Raw genomic sequence first — 22,849 nt, 5'->3', positions numbered from 1 at the left:
ATAGTAATTATATTCTTGTACATAGAAGTAGTATTATAGTAGTTATATTCTTGTACATAGGAGGTAGTATTATAGTAGTTATATTCTTGTACATAGGAGGTAGTATTATAGTAGTTATATTCTTGTACATAGGAGGTAGTATTATAGTAGTTATATTCTTGTACATAGGAGTAGTATTACAGTAGTTATATTCTTGTACATAGGAGGTAATATTATAGTAGTTATATTCTTGTACATAGGAGGTAGTATTATAGTAGTTATATTCTTGTACATAGGAGCAGTATTATAGTAGTTATATTCTTGTACATAGGAGTAGTATTATAGTATTTATATTCTTGTACATAGGAGCAGTATTATAGTAGTTATATTCTTGTACATAGGAGCAGTATTATAGTAGTTATATTCTTGTACATAGGAGCAGTATTATAGTAGTTATATTCTTGTACATAGGAGCAGTATTATAGTAGTTATATTCTTGTACATAGGAGTAGTATTATAGTAGTTATATTCTTGTACATAGGAGGTAGTATTATAGTAGTTATATTCTTGTACATAGGAGCAGTATTATACTAGTTATATTCTTGTACATAGGAGCAGTATTATACTAGTTATATTCTTGTACATAGGAGTAGTATTATAGTAGTTATATTCTTGTACATAGGAGTAGTATTATAGTAGTTATATTCTTGTACATAGGAGTAGTATTATAGTAGTTATATTCCTGTACATAGGAGGTAATATTATAGTAGTTATATTCTTGTACATAGGAGGTAATATTATAGTAGTTATATTCTTGTACATAGGAGTAGTATTATAGTAGTTATATTCTTGTACATAGGAGGTAGTATTATAGTAGTTATATTCTTGTACATCGGAGCAGTATTATAGTAGTTATATTCTTGTACATAGGAGTAGTATTATAGTAGTTATATTCTTGTACATAGGAGTAGTATTATAGTAGTTATATTCTTGTACATTTGAGCAGTATTATAGTAGTTATATTCTTGTACATAGGAGTATTATTATAGTAGTTATATTCTTGTACATAGGAGTATTATTACAGTAGTTATATTCTTGTACATAGGAGGTAATATTATAGTAATTATATTCTTGTACATAGAAGTAGTATTATAGTAGTTATATTCTTGTACATAGGAGGTAGTATTATAGTAGTTATATTCTTGTACATAGGACCAGTATTATAGTAGTTATATTCTTGTACATAGGAGTAGTATTACAGTAGTTATATTCTTGTACATAGGAGGTAATATTATAGTAGTTATATTCTTGTACATAGGAGGTAGTATTATAGTAGTTATATTCTTGTACATAGGAGCAGTATTATAGTAGTTATATTCTTGTACATAGGAGCAGTATTATAGTAGTTATATTCTTGTACATAGGAGCAGTATTATAGTAGTTATATTCTTGTACATAGGAGCAGTATTATAGTAGTTATATTCTTGTACATAGGAGTAGTATTATAGTAGTTATATTCTTGTACATAGGAGGTAGTATTATAGTAGTTATATTCTTGTACATAGGAGCAGTATTATACTAGTTATATTCTTGTACATAGGAGCAGTATTATACTAGTTATATTCTTGTACATAGGAGTAGTATTATAGTAGTTATATTCTTGTACATAGGAGTAGTATTATAGTAGTTATATTCTTGTACATAGGAGTAGTATTATAGTAGTTATATTCCTGTACATAGGAGGTAATATTATAGTAGTTATATTCTTGTACATAGGAGGTAGTATTATAGAATTTATATTCTTGTACATAGGAGTAGTATTATAGTAGTTATATTCTTGTACATAGGAGGTAGTATTATAGTAGTTATATTCTTGTACATCGGAGCAGTATTATAGTAGTTATATTCTTGTACATAGGAGTAGTATTATAGTAGTTATATTCTTGTACATAGGAGTAGTATTATAGTAGTTATATTCCTGTACATAGGAGGTAATATTATAGTAGTTATATTCTTGTACATAGGAGTAGTATTATAGTAGTTATATTCTTGTACATAGGAGGTAGTATTATAGTAGTTATATTCTTGTACATAGGAGCAGTATTACAGTAGTTATATTCTTGTACATAGGAGGTAATATTATAGTAGTTATATTCTTGTACATAGGAGGTAGTATTATAGTAGTTATATTCTTGTACATAGGAGCAGTATTATAGTAGTTATATTCTTGTACATAGGAGCAGTATTATAGTATTTATATTCTTGTACATAGGAGCAGTATTATAGTAGTTATATTCTTGTACATAGGAGCAGTATTATAGTAGTTATATTCTTGTACATAGGAGCAGTATTACAGTAGTTATATTCTTGTACATAGGAGGTAATATTATAGTAGTTATATTCTTGTACATAGGAGGTAGTATTATAGAATTTATATTCTTGTACATAGGAGTAGTATTATAGTAGTTATATTCTTGTACATAGGAGGTAGTATTATAGTAGTTATATTCTTGTACATAGGAGTAGTATTATAGTAGTTATATTCTTGTACATCGGAGCAGTATTATAGTAGTTATATTCTTGTACATAGGAGCAGTATTATAGTAGTTATATTCTTGTACATAGGAGTAGTATTATAGTAGTTATATTCTTGTACATAGGAGCAGTATTATAGTAGTTATATTCTTGTACATAGGAGCAGTATTATAGTAGTTATATTCTTGTACATAGGAGCAGTATTATATTAGTTATATTCTTGTACATAGGAGCAGTATTACAGTAGTTATATTCTTGTACATAGGAGGTAGTATTATAGAAGTTATATTCTTGTACATAGAAGCAGTATTATAGTAGTTATATTCTTGTACACAGGAGCAGTATTATAGTAGTTATATTCTTGTACATAGGAGGTAGTATTATAGTAGTTATATTCATGTACATAGGACCAGTATTATTGCAGTTATATTCTTGTACATAGGAGTATTATTATACTAGTTATATTCTTGTACATAGGAGTAGTATTATAGTAGTTATAGTCTTATACATAGGAGCAGAATTATAGTAGTTATATTCTTGTACATAGGAGGTAGTATTATAGTAGTTATATTCTTGTACATAGGAGCAGTATTATAGTAGTTATATTCTTGTACATAGGAGTAGTATTATAGTAGTTATATTCTTGTACATAGGAGCAGTATTATAGTAATTATATTCTTGTACATAGAAGTAGTATTATAGTAGTTATATTCTTGTACATAGGAGGTAGTATTATAGTAGTTATATTCTTGTACATAGGACCAGTATTATTGCAGTTATATTCTTGTACATAGGAGTAGTATTACAGTAGTTATATTCTTGTACATAGGAGTATTATTATAGTAGTTATATTCTTGTACATAGGAGTATTATTACAGTAGTTATATTCTTGTACATAGGAGGTAATATTATAGTAATTATATTCTTGTACATAGAAGTAGTATTATAGTAGTTATATTCTTGTACATAGGAGGTAGTATTATAGTAGTTATATTCTTGTACATAGGAGGTAGTATTATAGTAGTTATATTCTTGTACATAGGAGGTAGTATTATAGTAGTTATATTCTTGTACATAGGAGCAGTATTATAGTAGTTATATTCTTGTACATACGAGTAGTATTATAGTAGTTATATTCTTGTACATAGGAGCAGTATTATAGTAGTTATATTCTTGTACATAGGAGCAGTATTATAGTAGTTATATTCTTGTACATAGGAGCAGTATTATAGTAGTTATATTCTTGTACATAGGAGCAGTATTATAGTAGTTATATTCTTGTACATAGGAGCAGTATTATAGTAGTTATATTCTTGTACATAGGAGGTAGTATTATAGTAGTTATATTCTTGTACATAGGAGCAGTATTATAGTAGTTATATTCTTGTACATAGGAGCAGTATTATAGTAGGTATATTCTTGTACATAGGAGCAGTATTATAGTAGTTATATTCTTGTACATAGGAGCAGTATTATAGTAGTTATATTCTTGTACATAGGAGCAGTATTATAGTAGTTATATTCTTGTACATAGGAGTAGTATTATAGTAGTTATATTCTTGTACATAGGAGGTAGTATTATAGTAGTTATATTCTTGTACATTTGAGCAGTATTATAGTAGTTATATTCTTGTACATAGGAGTATTATTATAGTAGTTATATTCTTGTACATAGGAGTATTATTACAGTAGTTATATTCTTGTACATAGGAGGTAATATTATAGTAATTATATTCTTGTACATAGAAGTAGTATTATAGTAGTTATATTCTTGTACATAGGAGGTAGTATTATAGTAGTTATATTCTTGTACATAGGACCAGTATTATAGTAGTTATATTCTTGTACATAGGAGTAGTATTACAGTAGTTATATTCTTGTACATAGGAGGTAATATTATAGTAGTTATATTCTTGTACATAGGAGGTAGTATTATAGTAGTTATATTCTTGTACATAGGAGCAGTATTATAGTAGTTATATTCTTGTACATAGGAGTAGTATTATAGTATTTATATTCTTGTACATAGGAGCAGTATTATAGTAGTTATATTCTTGTACATAGGAGCAGTATTATAGTAGTTATATTCTTGTACATAGGAGCAGTATTATAGTAGTTATATTCTTGTACATAGGAGCAGTATTATAGTAGTTATATTCTTGTACATAGGAGTAGTATTATAGTAGTTATATTCTTGTACATAGGAGGTAGTATTATAGTAGTTATATTCTTGTACATAGGAGCAGTATTATACTAGTTATATTCTTGTACATAGGAGCAGTATTATACTAGTTATATTCTTGTACATAGGAGTAGTATTATAGTAGTTATATTCTTGTACATAGGAGTAGTATTATAGTAGTTATATTCTTGTACATAGGAGTAGTATTATAGTAGTTATATTCCTGTACATAGGAGGTAATATTATAATAGTTATATTCTTGTACATAGGAGGTAATATTATAGTAGTTATATTCTTGTACATAGGAGTAGTATTATAGTAGTTATATTCTTGTACATAGGAGGTAGTATTATAGTAGTTATATTCTTGTACATCGGAGCAGTATTATAGTAGTTATATTCTTGTACATAGGAGTAGTATTATAGTAGTTATATTCTTGTACATAGGAGTAGTATTATAGTAGTTATATTCCTGTACATAGGAGGTAATATTATAGTAGTTATATTCTTGTACATAGGAGTAGTATTATAGTAGTTATATTCTTGTACATAGGAGGTAGTATTATAGTAGTTATATTCTTGTACATAGGAGCAGTATTACAGTAGTTATATTCTTGTACATAGGAGGTAATATTATAGTAGTTATATTCTTGTACATAGGAGGTAGTATTATAGTAGTTATATTCTTGTACATAGGAGCAGTATTATAGTAGTTATATTCTTGTACATAGGAGTAGTATTATAGTATTTATATTCTTGTACATAGGAGCAGTATTATAGTAGTTATATTCTTGTACATAGGAGCAGTATTATAGTAGTTATATTCTTGTACATAGGAGCAGTATTACAGTAGTTATATTCTTGTACATAGGAGGTAATATTATAGTAGTTATATTCTTGTACATAGGAGGTAGTATTATAGAATTTATATTCTTGTACATAGGAGTAGTATTATAGTAGTTATATTCTTGTACATAGGAGGTAGTATTATAGTAGTTATATTCTTGTACATAGGAGTAGTATTATAGTAGTTATATTCTTGTACATCGGAGCAGTATTATAGTAGTTATATTCTTGTACATAGGAGCAGTATTATAGTAGTTATATTCTTGTACATAGGAGTAGTATTATAGTAGTTATATTCTTGTACATAGGAGCAGTATTATAGTAGTTATATTCTTGTACATAGGAGCAGTATTATAGTAGTTATATTCTTGTACATAGGAGCAGTATTATATTAGTTATATTCTTGTACATAGGAGCAGTATTACAGTAGTTATATTCTTGTACATAGGAGGTAATATTATAGTAGTTATATTCTTGTACATAGGAGGTAGTATTATAGAATTTATATTCTTGTACATAGGAGTAGTATTATAGTATTTATATTCTTGTACATAGGAGCAGTATTATAGTAGTTATATTCTTGTACATAGGAGCAGTATTATAGTAGTTATATTCTTGTACATAGGAGCTGTATTATAGTAGTTATATTCTTGTACACAGGAGCAGTATTATAGTAGTTATATTCTTGTACATAGGAGGTAGTATTATAGTAGTTATATTCTTGTACATAGGAGCAGTATTATAGTAATTATATTCTTGTACATAGAAGTAGTATTATAGTAGTTATATTCTTGTACATAGGAGGTAGTATTATAGTAGTTATATTCTTGTACATAGGAGCAGTATTATAGTAGTTATATTCTTGTACACAGGAGCAGTATTATAGTAGTTATATTCTTGTACATAGGAGGTAGTATTATAGTAGTTATATTCTTGTACATAGGAGTAGTATTATGGTAGTTATATTCTTGTACATAGGAGTAGTATTATAGTAGTTATATTCTTGTACATAGGAGGTAGTATTATAGTAGTTATATTCTTGTACATAGGAGTAGTATTATAGTAGTTATATTCTTGTACATAGGAGTAGTATTATAGTAGTTATATTTTTGTACATAGGAGCAGTATTATAGTAGTTATATTCTTGTACATAGGAGGTAGTATTATAGTAGTTATATTCTTGTACATAGGAGTAGTATTATAGTAGTTATATTCTTGTACATAGGAGTAGTATTATAGTAGTTATATTTTTGTACATAGGAGTAGTATTATAGTAGTTATATTCTTGTACATATGAGGTAGTATTATAGTAGTTATATTGTTGTACATAGGAGTAGTATTATAGTAGTTATATTCTTGTACATAGGAGTAGTATTATAGTAGTTATATTCTTGTACATAGGAGGTAGTATTATAGTAGTTATATTCTTGTACATAGGAGTAGTATTATAGTAGTTATATTCTTGTACATAGGAGTAGTATTATAGTAGTTATATTCTTGTACATAGGAGGTAGTATTATAGTAGTTATATTCTTGTACATAGGAGCAGTATTATAGTAGTTATATTCTTGTACATAGGAGTAGTATTATAGTAGTTATAATCTTGTACATAGGAGTAGTATTATAGTAGTTATATTTTTGTACATAGGGGCAGTATTATATATATTAGCCCTATGTGCAATAATCTATCAACAAAAGTAGATATACCACTTATCAGAGATAGATATACGTTATGCAGTTGTCTCCTCTCCTTACTTTCCTTTGATAGTTTAATAAGAGACTCTTATGAATTTATATTTATGGTGGATTGGTTAGAGGGAGTTTCTGTTTGATATTGATGTGCTGTAATAATTATATATTACATGCTGATATAATGTTAGGCTTCTTCCTTCTGTACATGTTGTATATAGGGTTGCTGCACAGACAAGTCCAGGTTGGCCAGGTATTTGCTACCAAAGCTGTAATTTGTGATTCTGAACTTAGCAGATGTCCATGGAGGTGGAAATAATGATATAAACCATCCTGGCATAACCTGGGAATCTCCTGTATATAATTATATATGTACAGCTGGTATTATCTTCCTGTATATAGTGATATGGACGGTGCTGGTATATATTGGGTATGCCTGTGTTTTTTGAGTCTTCTTGTATTCTTATGTTGCAGCAATGAAGGGGTTAAGCTTGATGTAATATGACTGATTGCAGTAATGCTGCCATAAAGCGCTTCCACGTCCCGCTGAGAATACTTGGAGTATTACAGACCTATAATTAGACTCTTCTCTCAACAGCTACATTAAGACACATTAGGTTAGGTTTCATTATAGTGCCCCGTCCATGTATTAGTGTAACGCTCACCCTGTGGACTCCATCATGGTGGAGATGAATAATGGGTCCATCAAGGATGCGAAGCAGAGAATTCAGGGTTAGGCAAGGGTTAACCATTTCTTCTATGTGAATGTGCCAATGCACCTCCAATAGCTGTCTAACCATCAGCTATCGACCTCTCCATACATATGCACACTTAGTATGGCTGAGCATGCATGTGTTCTGAATGAGGAGAGTAATGTGCCATTGCTATACACCTTATCTCTCTTAAGAACAAAGACTAGGACATGATTATATCCAACTGCCCCATCTACTGTAGGGAGGACTATCTCAAGGTGCATTCTGAGACCCCCATCTGTATCTGACTCTCTGACCCGACTGGTCCCGAGCGGGACGTAACTCAGACATAACAGAGCTGAATCATAGAATCCTGACTACTAGCAGTCACCACTAGGGGGAGCTCAGGAGTAAAGATCTGCAAATCGGGCTCATTAGGACTTTTGTACAAATTTCAGGCTTGGGCAAAAACTGAAATTTTGGGGTTTCACCATCCACAAATTGTTATTATACTTTGGGGTCTCTTCAGTGGAGCCCCAGGGGAGATGCTGACAAAATACATATAAAACACTGCTAGTCACCTGTCCCCACTTCTGGCGTCTGATTTTTACCCACAGTCTTTGGAGGTGTCCTCCCGCGTCTTCTCCAATGTCACGCACGCCTAGGGTCACTGTGGATTGGGTCAAAGTATAACATTGTGCCCCATGGGACTGCTAAGGCCCAATGTCAGACCTCAGTGGTGACCCTGGGACATCCGAAAAGATGATGGAAGAACCTGGAATTGGTGCTTTTATTTTGTCCGCACCTCCCCTGGTTCTCTGATTACTATACCCCGGGGGTTTGCAGAGCATTTATGGTTCAGTGTAAACCAAAACTTGTGGGTGAACTTTGCAAGGTTCTGCCATCTTTCTCCTAACATATGCAGTCAGCTTCTGAGCTCCCCCTAGTGGTGGCAGCAGAAAGACATTTATCTCTGTCCATGCAGGGGATTTGGCACTGTGTATCAGTGAAGATATATTATGAGTGCAGGATGACAGCCACTGTCTCCTGGATTGTTGCGTTCTCTCGCACTCCTCATTTCCTCCTCGGATTGTTTCCATCTCCCCGTTGTTTGTGCATTTCGTGCAGGTGACTCCAGACGTACATCTCCCGTATAATCTATAATTTACTCTTCAGATCTGACACGGCCCTGAGCGCAAATATTCAGTATGTGGTGGGGGGAGGCGCCGAGCTGCGTGGATACAAGCAATTTCCTGCACGACTCCATCAGAATAATAACCTTTTGTCTTGTGTAATCTTTCCTTCTGATCCGGGGGATACATTATAACCATTAGCGCATATTCTTTGTCATAATAATTACACCGTTGTGCGCCTGCCGAGCGTCGCCGCTCTGGATGTGACTCACGGTTCAGCGGCGTGACAATATGGCAGGACTTTACTAATATGTCGTATTAATGTACATTGTGGTCTGGGGGTCAGTGTGTACGGGGGGGGGGGGGGGGGGGGGGGGTCTCCCTGCATATCACACTTATACAGACCAGCAATAACATGGTTGCTACCTACACCCACCACTAGAGGGAGCTCAGGAGCAGTTTGTTATGTATTGAACTCCATAATAGCACACTATGCTCAGTGAGCTCCCTCTAGTGGTGGCTGCAGGCAGGCAGAATTCTATACCTCTGCTGGGAATTTGGAGCCCTGTATCAGATAAACTGCTGTAAAGTGAAGTAGAGAATCCCTTAAAGTAACAATATAAGTATGGAGGGGCGGACGAGGGGCAGAAGTCCAGTAATGTAACTTCCAGAATGGACTTTGCCTCTCAATAAGTAATTGCCGGAGTGGAAAGTAATAAAGTGCGGCGAGTTCTCCTCCTCCTCCTCTTCCGTCTCCAGTGACCTCTCGGTGCTCCTCAGAACATGCTAAAATATTTACACAGTGGAACATCTGTTAATGGTAAACTGCGCACAGCATAGAAATCAGGTTCTGTTACTGTAGCGTCTGCAGCCGCCCCGTGTGATACATAGTACAAAGACGCCTCATGTATAATTCATACAAGGAGAATAACCGGGGTCGGGCTGGATTGGTCAATCCCATTACAAAGTCTTTGGCTCAGGGCTCCTGCTTTATGCAGGCCACGAAACGGCCCTAATGCAAAATCTGCAACCTCTTAACCCCCCTACCGTGGTCATGTATAATATTGGTGGTTGATATAAGGGCCGTCAAATTTTATTCCTTAGTAGGAACTTGTTACAGCTGCTGTCGCCACTGACCCTACAGCAAGGCCCCTGTGGGCTCCAGTGACCACCGTAGGTCTGCCAGGCCCTCTAAGCTTTAGCATCTGCTCAGGTTTGCTTGCTGCCGACATCATACAAGGTGCAGCAGGCTCAAGGACCTCAAATTTTCTGCTGATATTCTTCAGGCCATGCAGTGATGGAGCAGAGCGGTGGTCATCAAGGAATGAAGCTGAAGTTGGTTGTGCAGCCATGGCATAGATCATTGGTTGTGCAGCCATGGCTCAGTGCGTTGGTCATGCAGCCATCTCGTAGAGCGTTGGTCGTGCAGCTATCTCGTAGAGCGTTGGTCGTGCAGCTATCTCGTAGAGCGTTGGTCGTGCAGCCATGGTGTAGAATGTTGGTTATACAGCCATGGCATAGAGCGTTGGTTGTGCAGCAATGGCATAGAGCACTGCTAGTGAAGCCATGGCATAGAGCGTTGGTCGTGCAGCCATGGTGTAGAGTACAAAATATATTCCAGTCCGCACTCCTGGAATATATTTTGTGTTATACGTGTTGTCGATTGCCCCAGGAGTCCGGGATTTTTCTGGCCGTGCACCCTGAAGATTGGACCATCATACGGAAATCTTGTGAGCCACTACTTTATTTCTATTTTTTACTCTATGATGGTGTAGAGTGTTGGTCATGCAGCCATGGTGTAGAGTGTTGGTCATGCAGCCATGGTGTAGAGCATTGGTCGTGCAGCCATGGTGTAGAGTGTTAGTTGTGCAGCCATGGCATAGAGCATTGCTAGTGAAGCCATGGCATAAAGCGTTGGTCATGCAGCCATGGTATAGCGCGTTGGTCATGCAGCCATGGTATAGAGCGTTGGTCGTGCAGCCATGGTATAGAGCGTTGGTCGTGCAGCCATGGTATAGAGCGTTGGTCGTGCAGCCATGGTATAGAGCGTTGGTCGTGCAGCCATGGTATAGAGCGTTGGTCGTGCAGCCATGGTATAGAGTGTTGGTCGTGCAGCCATGGTATAGAGCGTTGGTCGTGCAGCCATGGTATAGAGCGTTGGTCGTGCAGCCATGGTATAGAGCGTTGGTCGTGCAGCCATGGTATAGAGCGTTGGTCGTGCAGCCATGGTATAGAGCGTTGGTCGTGCAGCCATGGTGTAGAGCATTGGTTGTGCAGCCATAAAACAGAGCTAGACTATCTATGTTAACCACTACTGGCAGATCACGTCACTACTGAGTGTTGAGTCATAGGGAAATCTTTGTTTAGTTAGAAAAAGATTGTGAAGGACAGGGCGCGGCGCTGGATTTGGGACATCTCACTAATACATACATTATAGTTAGTTCAGGTCCTGCAGGGGCGGAGCAAAGAACTCCAGAAATCATGCTCCGCCCCTTGCTAGCGGTGGGGGAGGCTTTGTGTGAACGGTGACATAATCAGTCACAGAGGAAACATTGTAACAATCTGCTCTTCTAGAACTTGGATACAAGAGTAAGAAACAGAAGTCAGATATGTAAAGCAGAGAGCGCGGCATCTGTCACCGCCATGTGAGCGCCGGGGAGTCAGCGAGTATTCTACTGAGATATTAGAATCATCAGAACCTGGGATATTATATCATGGCGGCCGTAGGGATGTATCTGTACACGGGGCTGAGCTCACATGATATCATCCAGGGTCAAAGCCAAATAGCGCTGCAGTCACAAATCCCCCAGAATGCCCTGCTGACTCCGTGTCTGTACAGAACTTATTGTGCAAAGCGTCTAAAGCAGAAGAAGAGGCAAACCCTGCACATAGCGAGCGCAGCTATTACAGGCATCCTAGAGTGGGACCCAGCTTTCTTAGACCACTGAATGGCAAGTCTGGCTAATTAATTTGCGTAAAATTGCAAGCTTTGTGAGTTCTTAGAAAGCTGCGTGACAAATAACATTGTCGCCTTTCCAGTTTGCACGTCAGGTCTATTGTGACCCTTCTCAGTGATGCAGCGGCAGCCATATTGGTTGCAGAACGGCAAATCTTACCCAACTCTATATTGCGCTATACAATGGCCTTCACCCAGCTTTCCCGGAAAAACCAATAACCAATGCCTATCGACCAGGGCTTTATGATTTCAGGTAGAAGTGCCCTTTAAATAAATTCCACCCGGCATAGTTTAAATAGGTAACTTATGAAGAACCCTCCGCGCCCGCGTCAGAATTGATGGCGACCATGGCCGGCGTTATCTGCACGATAAGCCTGGAATGTGTTTTAGTGCAATTTTTGGAGATGAAAGCTGCGTCCCCGGTAAAGATTGTGCCGCCGCCGCCGCCGCGTGAATGTTGAGTGCTCTCCATCTTATTGTTGTGAATGTGCTCCGCTATTGTCTGACAGAGAAATAAATGGCTGCACATCAGAAAGACGCCGGCGTGAGCGGCACCATCCCAGCTCCGCACAATGTTTGCCTTGGCAACACAAAGAAACTCCTACGGCTCCTTCTGCATTCTTTTCTTATCGGAGCCACGATATGTGACGTGTGACAAACTCGGCTCTGCTACATCTGTCATATAAGGAATGTATATAGGCAAATATTAGGGAATTAAGACATGACTGCAAGAATCCAGGGAAGAGGAGCCAAACCGTTCTCTACCCATGGCAATTACGTACTGGAAATTTGATGTAGCAGCGATGAACAAGTCAGCTTTTATATGCATGAGAACAATTTAGGGTTCCTGGGGCCCATCAGATATCAGGGGCCCAAACTCCAACAACTCCTTGGACCATAGTGCTCATCCAATCTTGGTGTCTCCACTGCACCATTACTGAGTCAGAGCTGGGCCCAGCGGAGGAATCTCTGATATATTGTGTCTAATGACAAAACTCAACCCTGCTACAATGCAGAGGCGTAACTACCGGGGTAGCGGCTGCCACAGGGCGCAGGACATTAGGGGCCCGGCGACAGCCGCTACCACTGCGTTTTTTTTTGTTTTTTTTAATAGGCCGTTACCAGCTGGAGTAACTCCAGCCTGTAACGGGTCCTACTTACTTACCGATCCTGACAGGGGTCGGGATCGGAAAGTAACGCCGCGGGCCCCACAAGCACTATCATACTCGGGGGTCTTTTCGGACCCCCCGAGTATAACAATCGGAGGCTCGGGAGAGGTGACGGAACATAAAAAACATTGTTACTTACCTCTCCATGATCCGGGCATGCTTCGGGCCTACTTGCGTGACGTCACATGACCCGGGACCTGCGTCCATATGCGTCGCGATGCAGGCCCCCCGGTCACATGACATCCCGGAAGATGGCTGACGGCGGCGGAGAAAGGGAAGAAGAGGGGAACGGAATGGCCCAAACACAAATGTAAACTGGGCATTAAAAAATATACTGTGTCTTATCACAAACTCAGCCCTGCTAAACCTTTGGCATACAGATTGCTTTGCATTCTCGCCGCCTCCTTACGGCTCGCCATTGTCCTTTTTGCAAAGCTGAATGTGTAATTTTGCTTGTTCTTTTGTGCACCAATCTCTTTACAAACTCGTTTTCTGCCCTTCACGCTGTGGTCATTTGGATGTAGCAGGGCTGAATAGGTCATATAGTTTGTTTCCTTCGTGCAGAATAACTCAGGTTAACCTTGTGAATCACAAATTCAGCTCTGCTAGGTCTCCTATGTATATTCATATGTAAATGTCAAGGACAACACATGCAAGGAGTTTGTATGTTCTGCGTGTGTTTGCGTGGGCTTTCTCCGAGACTCCTAAGACGTTCTTATAGGTAACGTAGATTGTCAGCTGTAGCGGGGACAGTGAGCGATGACAGCGCACCCCGTACTGGGGAATATGATGGCGCTATATAGGAAAGGGAAATAAATCACTGTCAAGTACATGATAGTAAGGGTTGATGTAGTTGGGATGACTTTGTCATATGATGGTTTGCTTTCTGCCACAATGATAATCATGGAGAACATACATGACGGTGACTTTCGACTTCGTTGGTTCGAAGACCTCGACCAACTAACCCCCCCCACCGCATTTCTGCACACACTGTAATGTGGCCCCAGTACACAGTATTATCCCCCATAGTGGCCCCTGCACACAGTATTATCCCCCATAGTGGCCCCTGCACACAGTATTATCCCCCATAGTGGCCCCTGCACACAGTATTATGTCCCATAGTGGCCCCTGCACACAGTATTATGTCCCATAGTGACCCCTGCACACAGTATTATCCCCCATAGTGACCCCTGCACACAGTATTATGTCCCATAGTGACCCCTGCACACAGTATTATGTCCCATAGTGACCCCTGCACACAGTATTATGTCCCATAGTGGCCCCTGCACACAGTATTATGTCCCATAGTGACCCCTGCACACAGTATTATGTCCCATAGTGGCCCCTGCACACAGTATTATGTCCCATAGTGACCCCTGCACACAGTATTATGCCCCATAGTGGCCCCTGCACACAGTATTATGTCCCATAGTGGCCCCTGCACACAGTATTATGTCCCATAGTGGCCCCTGCACACAGTATTATGTCCCATAGTGACCCCTGCACACAGTATTATGCCCCATAGTGGCCCCTGCACACAGTATTATCCCCCATAGTGGCCCCTGCACACAGTATTATGTCCCATAGTGGCCCCTGCACACAGTATTATGTCCCATAGTGGCCCCTGCACACAGTATTATCCCCCATAGTGGCCCCTGCACACAGTATTATGTCCCATAGTGGCCCCTGCACACAGTATTATGTCCCATAGTGGCCCCTGCACACAGTATTATCCCCCATAGTGGCCCCTGAACACAGTATTATCCCCCATAGTGGCCCCTGCACACAGTATTATGTCCCATAGTGGCCCCTGCACACAGTATTATGTCCCATAGTGGCCCCTGCACACAGTATTATGTCCCATAGTGGCCCCTGCACACAGTATTATGTCCCATAGTGGCCCCTGCACACAGTATTATGTCCCATAGTGGCCCCTGCACACAGTATTATGTCCCATAGTGGCCCCTGCACACAGTATTATCCCCCATAGTGGCCCCTGCACACAGTATTATCCCCCATAGTGGCCCCTGCACACAGTATTATCCCCCATAGTGGCCCCTGAACACAGTATTATCCCCCATAGTGGCCCCTGCACACAGTATTATGTCCCATAGTGGCCCCTGCACACAGTATTATGTCCCATAGTGGCCCCTGCACACAGTATTATGTCCCATAGTTGCCTCTGCACACAGTATTATCCCCCATAGTGGCCCCTACACACAGTATTATGTCCCATAGTGGCCCCTGCACACAGTATTATGTCCCATAGTGGCCCCTGCACACAGTATTATGCCCCACAGTGGCCCCTGCACACAGTATTATGCCCCTTAGTGGCCCTTGCACACAGTATTATGTCCCATAGTGGCCCCTGCACACAGTATTATGTCCCATAGTGGCCCCTGCACACAGTATTATGTCCCATAGTGGCCCCTACACACAGTATTATGCCCCATAGTGGCCCCTGCACACAGTATTATGTCCCATAGTGGCCCCTGCACACAGTATTATCCCCCATAGTGGCCCCTGCACACAGTATTATGTCCCATAGTGGCCCCTGCACACAGTATTATCCCCCATAGTGGCCCCTGAACACAGTATTATCCCCCATAGTGGCCCCTGCACACAGTATTATGTCCCATAGTGGCCCCTGCACACAGTATTATCCCCCATAGTGTCCCCTGCACACAGTATTATGCCCCATAGTGGCCCCTGCACACAGTATTATGCCCCATAGTGGCCCCTGCACACAGTATTATGTCCCATAGTGGCCCCTACACACAGTATTATCCCCCATAGTGGCCCCTGCACACAGTATTATGTCCCATAGTGGCCCCTACACACAGTATTATGCCCCATAGTGGCCCCTACACACATTATTATCCCCCATAGTGGCCCCTGCACACAGTATTATGCCCCATAGTGGCCCCTGCACACAGTATTATGTCCCATAGTGGCCCCTGCACACAGTATTATCCCCCATAGTGGCCCCTGCACACAGTATTATGCCCCATAGTGGCCCCTGCACACAGTATTATGCCCCATAGTGGCCCCTGCACACAGTATTATCCCCCATAGTGGCCCCTGCACACAGTATTGTGGCCCCTGCACACAGTATTATGCCCCATAGTGGCTCCTGCACACAGTATTATCCCCCATAGTGGCCCCAGTACACAGTATTATGTCCCATAGTGGCCCCTGCACACAGTATTATGTCCCCATAGTGGCCCCTGCACACAGTATTATGCCCCATAGTGGCCCCTGCACACAGTATTATGTCCCATAGTGGCCCCTGCACACAGTATTATGTCCCATAGTGGCCCCTGCACACAGTATTATACCCCATAGTGGCCCCTGCACACAGTATTATACCCCATAGTGGCCCCTGCACACAGTATTATGTCCCATAGTGGCCCCTACACACAGTATTATGCCCCATAGTGGCCCCTGCACACAGTATTATGTCCCATAGTGACCTCTGCACACAGTATTATGTACCATAGTGGCCCCTGCACACAGTATTATGTCCCATAGTGGCCCCTGCACACAGTATTATGTTTCTTTTAGGGCTATGTGAAATGTTACATAACTGCCGCTATAAATGGGCGATATCGTGCTATATGGGGAGAAGTCTTTATCTCAAGGTAGATTCTCCTTAAAGGGGAACACCCCCTAAATATCTTATCCGACCCTTCATATAGACATAGCATGGACAGTGTGGGGCGCTATGAGCTGGAGCGCCCACTAAATTGGAGTTATGTGAGTACTGTGAAGGAAACTACAATACCACCTATGAACAGGAGTGGCGCTGTTTTGGAAAAATTCCCAATGAACTTCCAATACACACACGTAATGAATGTTCTGTTTGTAATACTTATGTGACACCATGACTCTAGGACCCCCGACTACCTCTGCACCCCCTACTGTATAAGGGTACAAGAGGGGAACAAGTTTCAGTCCCTTCTATGGTGGCCTGAGCTGAATTTTGTGTACGGGGGTCCTCTGCGGAGTGATGCTGTGTTACACTGGGCAGGTAGATGGACTACAATTGCCTGCAGTAAGTCTCTGCTGTATCTGGGATATGACATCTCACTGTCAGAACTAAATATTTCTCTCCTGCAAGTGACAGATCTGATAGAAGTTTCTAAGCTGAAGACGACAGGTGGTTGGAGATGCCGGAACGTGAAGAGTCAGTGAGAGGCTACGAGAGAACATCAGCCCCAAGCCACCAGATCTGGAGGGACAGAGAGCGGATGTCTCCTGCAACTCTGATGACAGGCGGCAGGAGCAGAGAAAACCACTTCTGATTCTTATGTGTCACGTTCCAGGGAGGAGAAGAGAAGACAATAAGAAGAGGAAGAGAGGTCAAGAGTCCGGAGAAGAAAAATCAGGAGCAGAGAGGATAAGAGGTCGGAAGAATACAGATGAAGAACAGAGGCGATGGGAAATCAGGAGCCAAGAGAAGATGAGAGGTCAAGAGCCAAGAGAAGAGAAGAGAAGGTGAGATATCAGGAGCTGGAGAACAGAGGTCAGGTGAAGAGAAGATGAGAGGTAAGGAGCAGAGAGAAGAGCAGAGAAGGTGAGATATCAGAAGCTGGAGAACAGAGATCAGGAGAAGAGAAGATGAGAGGTCAAGAGCCGAGAGAAGAGCAGAGGTGAGATATCAGAAGCTGGAGAACAGAGATCAGGTGAAGAGAGGATGAGAGGTCAGGAGAAGAGACATGAGGAGCTGGAAGAAGAGAGGTCAAGAGTCGGGAGAAGAGAAATCGGGAGCAGAGAGGATAAGAGGTCAAGAGCTGAGAGAAGACAATGAAGAGCAGAGAAGGTGAGATCAGAAGCTGGAGAACAGAGAGGATGAGAGATCAGGAGCAGAGAAGACGAGAGACCAAGAGCCAGTAGAAGAGAGTCCAGGAGGAGAGAGGCCCAGAATCCTTACAGATACAGAGCGGATGGACTGAAGATTGGACTGCACTGCCATTGACCTGAGCAGACTGGTGAAAAGTGAATAGAAAGAAAGGAGAATAGCTAAAAGACAGAGAGAAGAAAAATGAAGGGAAAGGGAGGGAGAAGAATAGGAGGAGGTAAATGAATCAAAAGAGAGGGAAAAAGGAGGGAAAGGAAGGAGAGAGAGGGGAAAAGGAGGGAAAGAAGAAGCAGAGAGAAGAGGAGAAAAGAAGGAGAGAGAGAAAGGGAAAGTAATGAGAGGAAAACAGTGACCATAAGAAGAAGAGAAGATAAAAGACCACAAGAAAAAGGGGGAAAGAGGAGAGGATAAGAGAATGATCAGGAAGGAAAGAAAGACAGAAAAAGGGAAGGCAGGAAAGAAGGTAAAGTACAGAGAAGGAGAAGAAACAGAGGAGATAAAGGGGGGAGTAAGAAAAGGGAAAGTAACAAGAGGGAAAACTGGAAAAGAGAAAGGAAACAACAAGAGAAGATAAGGACAGGGGAGAATGAAAGAGAAAGGAAGAAAAGAGAGAGTAAGAGGAGAATAGAAAGGAAGGAAAGAGAGAAAGTGGGAGGGAAAGTGAGAATGAAGGGGAGTGAGAATGAGGAAAGGGAGGTAAAGAAGAGAACATAAAACTGGCAAAAAGAAAGGAATGAGAAGGAAACAGTAAAAGAGAAAGTAAGGGAAAGAAAAAGAAGAGTCAGAAACATGAGAATGGAAGGGAGATGCAGAAGAGAAAGAGAGGAAAGAGGAGGAAAGAAACCAGAGAGATAGAAGAAAGAAGAGAGAGATAAAGGGAATGGAGATAAAAAGGGAAAGTGATGAGAGGAAAACAGTGAAAGAGAAAATAAGAGAAGAAGAAATACAAAGAAGAGAAGGGAAAGAAAAGAGAGAAAATACATCCATACATACAGATGAATGAGAGAGAGAGGAGTAAAGGAATGAGAAGAGAATTACATTGATAGGAATGATGGAGAAGAAAGAAAGAAAGGAAAAGGAAATGAAAAAGAGAGGAGGATACAGAGAATGAAGGAGGAACGACCAGAGAAGAGAACGAGAAGGAAACAGCACAGAAGGAAAGAAAAATAAGTTAAAGGCCTTGTCCCGTATTTTAGCTGACCCATCAGGAGGCGGGGGTGGGGTGTGTGTCTAAAAGTAAAAAATAAGCACACTCACCTACCCCCAGCCATCCCTTGTCCTCCACTAGTGTCTGTTCAGTCTCGCTCCGGTCCCTGACTGCTGGAAGTCCTGAGCCTTATGTGGCTGCCACAGTCATTGCCAGCGACTGCTAAGACCACTGATGAGGCCGAGGACTTCCGGCATCCAGATATCGGCACAAGACCAAATGGACCCTGACGGCAGACAACGGAGCGCCGTGGACAGGTGAGTGTGCTTTATTTATTATTATTTTCTTTCCAGCCTCCTGACTAGTTGGTCCATTTCGTGGACAAACCATTTAAGATGGGAAATGAGAAAAAAGCCATTATAATATATCTTCACAGTTACTTCTTCCCCTCCTCCCTGCACTGAGACATGGCTGCAGCTTCTAGTTAGTGTTTTATCTCACCGCACCACTGGATTCAAACTAACACATCTCAGTACTGCTGTATAATGTCCTCTATGCTGCTGCTACTAATGAGGGTGAGCTGCGGATATATAGGGCAGTATGAATTCTAGAAGCTCAGAGTGAACTGAACATTAAATACAGAGTCTGTAGAAGAGAAAACTTCCAGAAAATGCAGAGCACGAGTTATATAAATACACAGAGAAAGTGCAAGTCCTCATGTACACACGCAGGGCAGCTTATCCTGAGTACAGCGCTATATATATGATATATATATATATATATATATATATATATATATATGTATATATGTTACACTCTTGCTGCCTCCCGTTACTGTGCATTACTGTGCATTACGTGTGTTACGGAATGCCTTCCTCTGCCTCGCTGCTCACTTTTTGCCTCCTCTGTCCTGTCCTGACCTTGCACTCACAAACCATCCTGCAAATATTAAAATAGACTTTGCAATGTGAGAAGCGCGGCACATTAGTGTGGAGAAGCCGTGTCACTGTTCATTAAAATAAAAACATGGCCGCTGCGGGATTATCATGTAGTGTCATGGGATGGACGCCCCCTGGCAGGGCCGGGTAAATATAGCCTGACCAGTGGCTGACCTACATTGTGAGCTACTGTACAAGGGTCTTTCATGGCTTGCAGCACTTGGTGGTGAATCTACAGGGGTGAAGAGGGCGGCAGTGTACCCAGCAGGGGAACCCAAAAGCTCCTCTGTGATTGGAGGGTCCCTGCTAAACATAGGACATTTGGTGTAGGAGGTTCCAGGTGCAGCCCCTGCACTGCAGCTGCTGACAGGCATTGTTACTGAGGACACTCGCTGACAGGGACTGTTACTGGAGCACTTGCTATAAGTCAATCTTATATATCATGTTACACACTGACAATACATGTGCCAGGAATCAAATATAACTGGACTATGGCGGCTACTCTATATAACATGAGGGGGGCGCAGAGATATCAGATGTGTCCGGGATAGTCATCGGCCGATCGCCCCGCTCTGCTGCAGCCGCCTGAATGTTGATACATTTTACATTACGTTGTTGTAGTATCGTCCCGGGCAAAACGCCATTCATCATTGTTATAGCAACAACCTCAACCCTTCCAAACAGAATGTAGAAACATCTTGTGTAACCAGCAGCATGGCCGAGCGCCAAAGACAAACCCGCAGCAGCGAAACAGCAGAGACTGCCCCGAAATGTGCGAGAACTGAAGACTACATAACATCACCAATACTGGGGAAAATAACAAGGTTACTACACTAGACCGAGAGCATTCACCATCCTGATCAACTGCATAATCATGTACATAGGGGGCAGTATTATAGTAGTTATATTCTTGTACATAGGGGGCAGTATTATAGTAGTTATATTCTTGTACATAGGTGGTAGTATTATAGTAGTTATGTTCTTGTACATAGGAGCAGTATTATAGTAGTTATATTCTTGTACATAGGAGTAGTATTATAGTAGTTATATTCTTGTATATAGGAGTAGTATTATAGTAGTTATATTCTTGTACATAGGAGGTAGTATTATAGTAGTTATATTCTTGTACATAGGAGGTAGTATTATAGTAGTTATATTCTTGTACATAGGAGGTAGTATTATAGTAGTTATATTCTTGTACATAGGAGCAGTATTATAGTAGTTATATTCTTGTACATAGGAGTAGTATTATAGTAGTTATATTCTTGTATATAGGAGTAGTATTATAGTAGTTATATTCTTGTACATAGGAGTAGTATTATAGTAGTTATATTCTTGTATATAGGAGTAGTATTATAGTAGTTATATTCTTGTACATAGGAGTAGTATTATAGTAGTTATATTGTTGTATATAGGAGTAGTATTATAGTAGTTATATTCTTGTACATAGGAGCAGTATTATAGTAGTTATATTCTTGTACATAGGAGTAGTATTATAGTAGTTATATTCTTGTACATAGGAGTAGTATTATAGTAGTTATATTCTTGTACATAGGAGCAGTATTATAGTAGTTATATTCTTGTACATAGGAGGTAGTATTATAGTAGTTATATTCTTGTACATAGGAGCAGTATTATAGTAGTTATATTCTTATACATAGGAGTAGTATTATAGTAGTTATATTCTTGTACATAGGAGGTAGTATTATAGTAGTTATATTCTTGTACATAGGAGGTAGTATTATAGTAGTTATATTCTTGTACATAGGAGTAGTATTATAGTAGTTATATTCTTGTACATAGGAGCAGTATTATAGTAGTTATATTCTTGTACATAGGAGGTAGTATTATAGTAGTTATATTCTTGTACATAGGAGCAGTATTATAGTAGTTATATTCTTGTACATAGGAGTAGTATTATAGTAGTTATATTCTTGTACATAGGAGGTAGTATTATAGTAGTTATATTCTTGTACATAGGAGTAGTATTATAGTAGTTATATTCTTGTACATAGGAGGTAGTATTATAGTAGTTATATTCTTGTACATAGGGGCAGTATTATAGTAGTTATATTCTTGTACATAGGAGGTAGTATTATAGTAGTTATATTCTTGTACATAGGAGGTAGTATTATAGTAGTTATATTCTTGTACATAGGAGGTAGTATTATAGTAGTTATATTCTTGTACACAGGAGTAGTATTATAGTAGTTATATTCTTGTACATAGGAGGTAGTATTATAGTAGTTAAATTCTTGTACATAGGAGCAGTATTATAGTAGTTATATTCTTGTACATAGGAGGTAGTATTATAGTAGTTATATTCTTGTACATAGGAGGTAGTATTATAGTAGTTATATTCTTGTACACAGGAGTAGTATTATAGTAGTTAAATTCTTGTACATAGGAGCAGTATTATAGTAGTTATATTCTTGAACATAGGGGGCAGTATTATAGTAGTTATATTCTTGTACATAGGAGTAGTATTATAGTAGTTATATTCTTGTACATAGGAGTAGTATTATAGTAGTTATATTCTTGTATATAGGAGTAGTATTATAGTAGTTATATTCTTGTACATAGGAGGTAGTATTATAGTAGTTATATTCTTGTACATAGGAGTAGTATTATAGTAGTTATATTCTTGAACATAGGAGGTAGTATTATAGTAGTTATATTCTTGTACATAGGAGTAGTATTATAGTAGTTATATTCTTGTATAT

Source organism: Leptodactylus fuscus, chromosome 4 (genome assembly GCF_031893055.1).
Source record: "Leptodactylus fuscus isolate aLepFus1 chromosome 4, aLepFus1.hap2, whole genome shotgun sequence".
Classification (NCBI taxonomy): domain Eukaryota; kingdom Metazoa; phylum Chordata; class Amphibia; order Anura; family Leptodactylidae; genus Leptodactylus; species Leptodactylus fuscus.
Note: the sequence above shows the minus strand (reverse complement) of the source record.